At 45.0% G+C, this 6,938-nt stretch overlaps 1 pseudogene; it reads right to left on the bottom strand.

Annotated features, from left to right (window-relative positions):
• Positions 1 to 2,516: 2,516 nt before the first annotated feature.
• LOC101642901 lies at positions 2,517 to 2,851 on the bottom strand (annotated as a pseudogene).
• Positions 2,852 to 6,938: the final 4,087 nt, after the last annotated feature.

The raw sequence follows: 6,938 nt of genomic DNA, 5'->3' as shown, positions 1-6,938 counted from the left end.
GTTATATATTTAATCTCAAAAGCTCTATCTTATCCTTGATTCTTCATAATATTCTGTTTTTTATGCAATATCTTATATATGGATATATATTTGAGGAATTTATGAGATTTTTTTTTGAGCATTTGCTTCCTGAATTATATCTCTGTCCATCATTTTCCATTTTAGCCATTGTCTGACTTTAGTTTTTCTTTATATTGATAATTCTTACTAAAGCTCTAGAATGTCCATTCATATCTTGTAATAAGGCATTTAAAAGCTGAAGAGTAGCTACTATAGTCTCGTAGTTTATCTAATGCTGCTCTCGTGCGAATGCCTCAGGTGGGCAGCCTTCATGGATAGAAATTTAATTTCTCATAGTTTTGGAGGATAAAATACAAATCATGGTTTCAAGCATTTTAATTTCTTCCTGGCAGTTGGTCCTGGGTGTTCCTGGGTTTCTTGAGGAGAGATGATTCTCACATGACATTGTCTTCTCATGTTTATCTGTGTCTGTGTGTGTGTGGTCTATGCTACTCTTTTTATAAAACCAAAGCGATCAGATTAGAACCTACCCTGTTCACACATGACTGAATAATATAACAAAGAAAATCCTATTTCCAAACAGGATTCCATACACAAGGATAGAATTTCAATATGTATTTTGTGTATGGGGGTGGGGGCCTTGGGGTGGGGAGAGGCACAATTCAATCCATAACAACAAGAACAACAACAACAAACAAACAAAACCCTCACTAGTTCTGACTCATAGTGACCCTGTAGGGCAGGGTAGAACTGCCCCCGTGGGTTTCTGAGACTGTCACTCTTTATGGGACTAGAAAGCCTTATCTTTCCTCTGGGAGCAGCTGGTAGTTTCAAACTGCTGACCCTGTGATTAGCAGTCCAGTGTATAACCAATTCAATTCAAAGCATGTACCAAATGATAATAATAATAATGATAACCATAATAATAATAATGTTGATCTTGGGACTTTCACTGGTTGTAGAGTTCACCATTTTGTTACTGCTCATAAAATGTTATTATTTACTTATTTTAAAAATAATTTTATTGCCATCTAGTTTACATATTGTACAATTCAATAATTCAAGCACATCAAGAACGGTTGTATAATCATTATATTTACTTATCTTTTATAGGACTTTTCTTTCTCTCCCCACCCCCCAACCATTTTATCGGGAGTTAATACAGGTGTCACATCGTTCTATAGTTCAATCTCATCTAGCAGTACAGTACAATTGCTATCACAATCAATTTCAAAACATTCATTTCCTTTTTGAACTCCTTGACATCTGCTCCCTTTCACACCATTCCATACCCCAGAAACCTTTATTCTTCTTGCTGACTCTATAGTTCATCAATCCTGGGTTTCATACTCTGAAAAAGAGAAAAATATATAACAAAAATTCAAGACGCTCACCCCCAATGACAAAATACATCTGAGATAAACCCAAATATGAACAAGCCAAAAAACAAAACAAAACAATACAGAAAATATAGAAAGCCAGATCATGCCCAACGTGCATGCGAGGGGGGCTCAAGTGACAAGGGTTATAACGCTGGTCAAGTCAGGTTCATCACTTTGACCTTCTGTAGACGTCTCTCCAATGCTCTGTTTCGTGACCAGCGTCCACTCATCCTTCTATGTGCATAGAGGGAAGTCACCGGAGGCTTAGTTCCTCTGTAGATCTCACAAATGTGTCTTGGGCTCCCACTGTCATCCATAGTCTTCTGCAAGCCAGAATCTCACGGTTTAGGCTCTGATACCATTCCCTCCTTTGGCTTCGGATGATATGATTTACATTCCTTCAGTCACAGATGTTGGTGTGCTTCTTCCAGGTGGACTTAGTTGACATTTCACATAGATGGCTGCTGTTTGGAGACAAGCCTTTCAGAGTCCAGATGATATTTTGTCTGATAGCTGGGCACCGTCCGATTTCTTCATCATCCTTTTCTATAGCACCCGTAGCTTCTGTGCCCCCTTCCTCAGGCCTTCGTTCTTACATCAAGCAGGGCCATGATGTAAGAACCAATGAGTCTTAAATTGGAGCCTGGATTGGGTGGGAGCCCCAAACCCATCCCAGGATCTGTGTTGCTTTTGTCTTAATCTGCCCTTGGCTCCTTTCAAAACCTCTTTGTTAATTTATGTTAAAGAGTCTTACTGATGATCTCATTGATTAGGCCCTGGTACTAATTTTTTTTTAAAACAAGCATTTAGGTTATTTTTAGGTAAAGAAAAATAGACTTTTCCAAGGGCGACAGGTGAACTGAAGGTCAGGAGGAAGCAGGTGGGGGCTCCGCACAGCTCTTGCTCTGACTCCCAGGTGCCATGGGAGGGGTCTCTGGAAGGAGAAGGCCCGGCCGCGGGACCTCCTCCGCAGCCACAGGTGCGGCAGAGGCAGAGGGTTCCTTCCACAGGTGGGGTGGGCGGGGCAGCAGCTCTCCCTCGGTCACTGGATTGGCTCGAGTGTGTGGTTCCATTTGTAGTGGATTGGCATGATTAACGCTTGGGGGCAGGGGGATTAATTTAAGGACTAACACAAGGAGCTGAGTAGCTTATTCGGTTGGATTCTGAACCACAATCAGGAAATAGTCTTTATCTGGTGCAACCATAATTTCATTGTTCTTGGAAGGAATTTGCAGGAAGGTGAGGTCATTCTGGGGGTCGATTTCTCCCACAGTGCTCCTGGCCTTCAAGATGAAGGTGTGCATGAGGTTGGCGTGCTCTGTGGTGGTGGGATTGTCCATGGTGCTTTAGAAGGGAATGCCTTCCGTGGTCACCACGATGATGCCCTGCACACCCTTATGGCTCTGCAGTCGCGTCAGGGTTTCTTCCACCTCTGCCATCTCGAAGCGATCCTGCAGCTCCGTGTCGCCAGCACTCGCCAGGCTCCGGGCCTCTCCACCGGTACTAATTTTTTAAAGCACTGTTGAGAGAGGGATATTGGGCCAGTGTTGGTTAACTCCATATCACAATACCCGATCCTTATACAGAATCAATCCTTTCGTGGCTGGACTCTATTTACACAAACCATGAGAACTGGTTGTCAGGGAAAACTTAAAATAATATTCACTGAGAATGTCAGTCACAGGTTTGCCCTAATAATATATATCTTAATATAGCCTATGGAGCATTGATGTAGTATGTCCCCTAATTGTGCATCTACCAATGGTTCAACAATCTTGGTCGAACTGTCTTCCAGTTGCTCAAACACCACGAATTTTCAGTCTCAAGACCTCAGGTTACCAGTGTGTCTGAGGTAGAGTACAGTTCACCAGTGGAGTTTCTGCGTCGGATCTCACTGCTGCAGCCTATGGGGGTTTTCTGAGATCCAACTCACTAGTTGTATTTCTTGTATCTGCTTCCCTTACTTCATTGGGAAGTGAGAACTCTGTCTTTGCAGGATCTTCTCCTTGTGTCATAGTTCCCAATATGTTACAGCTCTGGTACCGGGGACACTCCTTGTCCCGGCTTATCACAGGTATGGGCCTGGCCCATTGAGCTCGGTTAGAATAGTTTCAGACCTTCTTCCTCGTGTTTTTGATCGTGTGTTTCAGGGTCTTCTTAAACATGTACACTCTATGCTCTCTGGTTTGAAGATCATTGTCCTTGTCAGAGAATGTTGAACCTTCAGAAGGTAAGCGGTTCTGCTTCCTTGCTGCCATTCATGCGGTGGCCCTGCAGCACCCAGCCAAGCACTGCCTTATTCTCCTTGGTCACTGGTTGAGTTTCAGAAGAGGGAATGACACACACAGGGTCGCCATGATCCAAGTGGTGCGACTGGGTTGGAGGACTTGTTTGCAGTGGAGCATTTTTAGGACACTTCCAGGATTGGCTTCCCCTGATGGATACAGGGAGAACTGAGGTGATCTGGAGCCTGGGTGTGCCCAGGTGAGGTTACAGGGAGAACCAGGACTGCCTGGCAGCGACAGGGTAAGGCCCTATGAGTCCAAAGGCCCTGCCTGTGGGAGCTTTGTCCATCGCTGCAGCCTCATCTCCAACAAGACCCTCCTTGTTTCTGAGGTTCCTGTGGCAGCAGAGCAGGCCTTTCTGTGTCTCAAACACACTAGGCCTGTCCTGTCCGAAGGTTCTTGAACATTTGGGTTCACTGCCACTAGCCTCTTCTTTGCTCAGATGTTTCCGTTTGCAGCTCTTTCTCCACACGTGTGTATTAGTCTAGGTACTTTAGAGAAACAAATCCACAGCAACTCATGTATAAGAGAGTTTTATGCAAAGAAAGTGTGCATCATGAAAACATCCCAACCCAATGCTGCCCAAGCCCACAAGTCCAACATTAACCCAATAACCCAACACCAGTCCACAAAGTCCTCCACCTCGCAAAACAGAGGCAATGATGCCGACTGCAGGAGGAAAGCTGAGTCAGTAAACGAACAAGCATCTCAGCACTAGCAGGGGTCTCCACACGGCTGCTCAATCATCCAGGGCTGCGTCAGGATAGGTCCGTGCATAGGTCCGTGCGGCTTCTCCTTGGGGATGTCTTGTAGGAAGTCAATCTTTCAAGCTGAAGCAGGGAGCTGCTAAGGCAGCTGCACCCTGGTGTGACCATCACAAAGCAAGAGACCCGAGAACTAGAAAGGCGAGGCTTCACCACCCATTTATCCCTCTGCCTTTCAATTAGCCCCACATGTGATTATCGGCCAGGTTGGCATAATTAACTAACTCAACATGGTTCCACACTGAGCCATTTAAACTACCAGCCACTCCATGGGCGAAAGATGAGGCGTTCTAGCCCCCCTAAAGAATAACAGTCTCAGAAGCCCACGGGGGCAGTCCCACCCTGACCTCTAGGTGGGTAGGAGTCAGAATAGATTCAATGGCGGAGAGTTCTCCTCACTTGCATGTCTGCTCAAAAGCACCTTCCTCAGGAGGCCGTCCCTGACCGCGCTTTCTGAAGTGGGCGCTCCCATTGGCAGGTCATGCCTTCCCCTGCCCTGCCATCTTCTCAACACTCGTCGTGGTCTTGTTTGTTTGCGTGGCAGGTCCTCTTATCTAGAATAGAAACTCTAAGGACTTTGCTTGCTTTTACTTCTTAACCTCTAGACTCCTAAATCAGGCCGGGGAGTGGCTCCCTGAGAGAACATCAGAAATAGCTCCTGAAGAAATGAATGACAGAGTTGGCAATGATATCGTTTTTTGCAGATACACCCTGAGGAACCTCAACCTTCACTCCGGAGTTCAAGGGTCAGCAAGCGATGCCTTAGGGTCGGATCTGTTTTTTAAAATAAAGCTTTATGGGGACACAGCCTCGCGTATGCATTTGCATGTTGTCCATGGCTGCGTCTACTCCCCCACAACAGAGTACAGCCATGGAAACAGCCATGGTCTGCAGAGCTGAATAAATATTTATTATCTGGCTCCTTCAGAAGAAGTTTGCCAAGCCCTGCTCCAAACCAGGGAAGATTCACTGCGTTGGGTCAGACCATTCTTTGATGTGAGTTGATGCAAGATGACAAGAGGCTTCATTGATTATTAAGCATAAAGGACTCTTTCATGCCAGAACCTTTAGACACGGGACTAAATCTCCCTGTTCATGAAATCGTTGGCCTCGGCAATTTGCTTAATTCAGGTGGAAAACGACTTTGACCTGAATTATCTGGAGAGCAGACAACAGTGTGTTTTCTTCTAATCGTTAATTATCAGGATGGCACCCGGTATGCGCGGCCCTGCCTGCCTGTCTTTTAATCTAGAGGAAGGCTGTAGCAGGGCACCTTGGTGGCATGAAAGATAGACTTGAAGTGTAAGATCTTATTATTTTTATTATTTCCCGTTGCTTAGATCTCCACAAGAATCATGATGTTTCCAAGGCAACACACGGCTTGGGGAAATCGGAAGAAATAGCCCCAATGCAAAGGGATCACATCACAGCCACCACCACATGCCAGCCAGCGTGCACACGTGCAGAGCGACCGGGCCACCGAGATGACAGCTCGGGAGGTGTGTGGGTTGCAAAGTGAAACGACCGTGCTCGTGTGCCACCAATTTCCAAGTCCTCCTTACAGAGCAATGTAGGAGGGAACACGCTTAACACAGTGCATGGCACTCTCGTGCCTGGGCTCCTTCAGGCCTGGAGATGATCGCCAGGGGGCGCTCTCGTTACCTGGCCGGGATGAAATAGAAGGGATGCTTTTGAAGCGCTCTTGTAGGGTGACGACTATCTATTGGGAACACACGTTTCCTTTTCTTATCCATCTGGGGTATTAAAAAATGGTTCAAAATGCCAGAGCATCTTCCCTCAGACAGCGCTCATTAAAAAAAAAAATCTTAAATTTTTCATCACAAAGAACATGTTTTTTGTATATAAAAAAAAATCCTAGGACATATAGATATTTAAAAATAAGAAAGCAAAAACCAACCCACTACTTTGAGATAACTATGATTAATATTTTACTGCAAACTCTTCCAGACTACCCCCTGGTGGATTAAGAGAGTTTAAAGTATAGGTATTTCTTACAGGCATGGCAGTACTGTAGCTGCTCTTCTGTAACCTGCTTTCTTTGTCCACTTGGAATTACACGTCATGAAATGCTTCATACTGTACCAGCGTCAGTCATTGAGCTCAATCATCAAATATGTCAAGTCCTCTTCACTTTCAGCAAACAATATGGTGTCATCTGCATATTGCAGGCCGGTAATGAGCCTTCCTCCAATCCTGATACTGCATTCTTCTACATCTAGTCCAGCTTTGCGGATGATCTGCTCAGCATACAGCTTGAATAAGTATGGTGAGAGGATACAACCCCGGTGCACATTTTAAAAAAATGATTTTATTCGGGGCTCATACAATTCTTATCACAATCCATACATGCATCCATTTTGTCAAGCACACATGTACATTTGTTGCCCTCATCATTCTCAAAACATTTGTCTTCTGCTTTAGCCCTTAATATCAGGTGCTCATTTCCCCCCTTCCTCCTCCCTCAT

Source organism: Echinops telfairi, unplaced genomic scaffold (assembly GCF_000313985.2).
Source record: "Echinops telfairi isolate 266 unplaced genomic scaffold, ASM31398v2 ScPeMD7_60;HRSCAF=208, whole genome shotgun sequence".
Taxonomy (NCBI): domain Eukaryota; kingdom Metazoa; phylum Chordata; class Mammalia; order Afrosoricida; family Tenrecidae; genus Echinops; species Echinops telfairi.
This window is presented reverse-complemented; position numbering and strand designations above follow the sequence as displayed.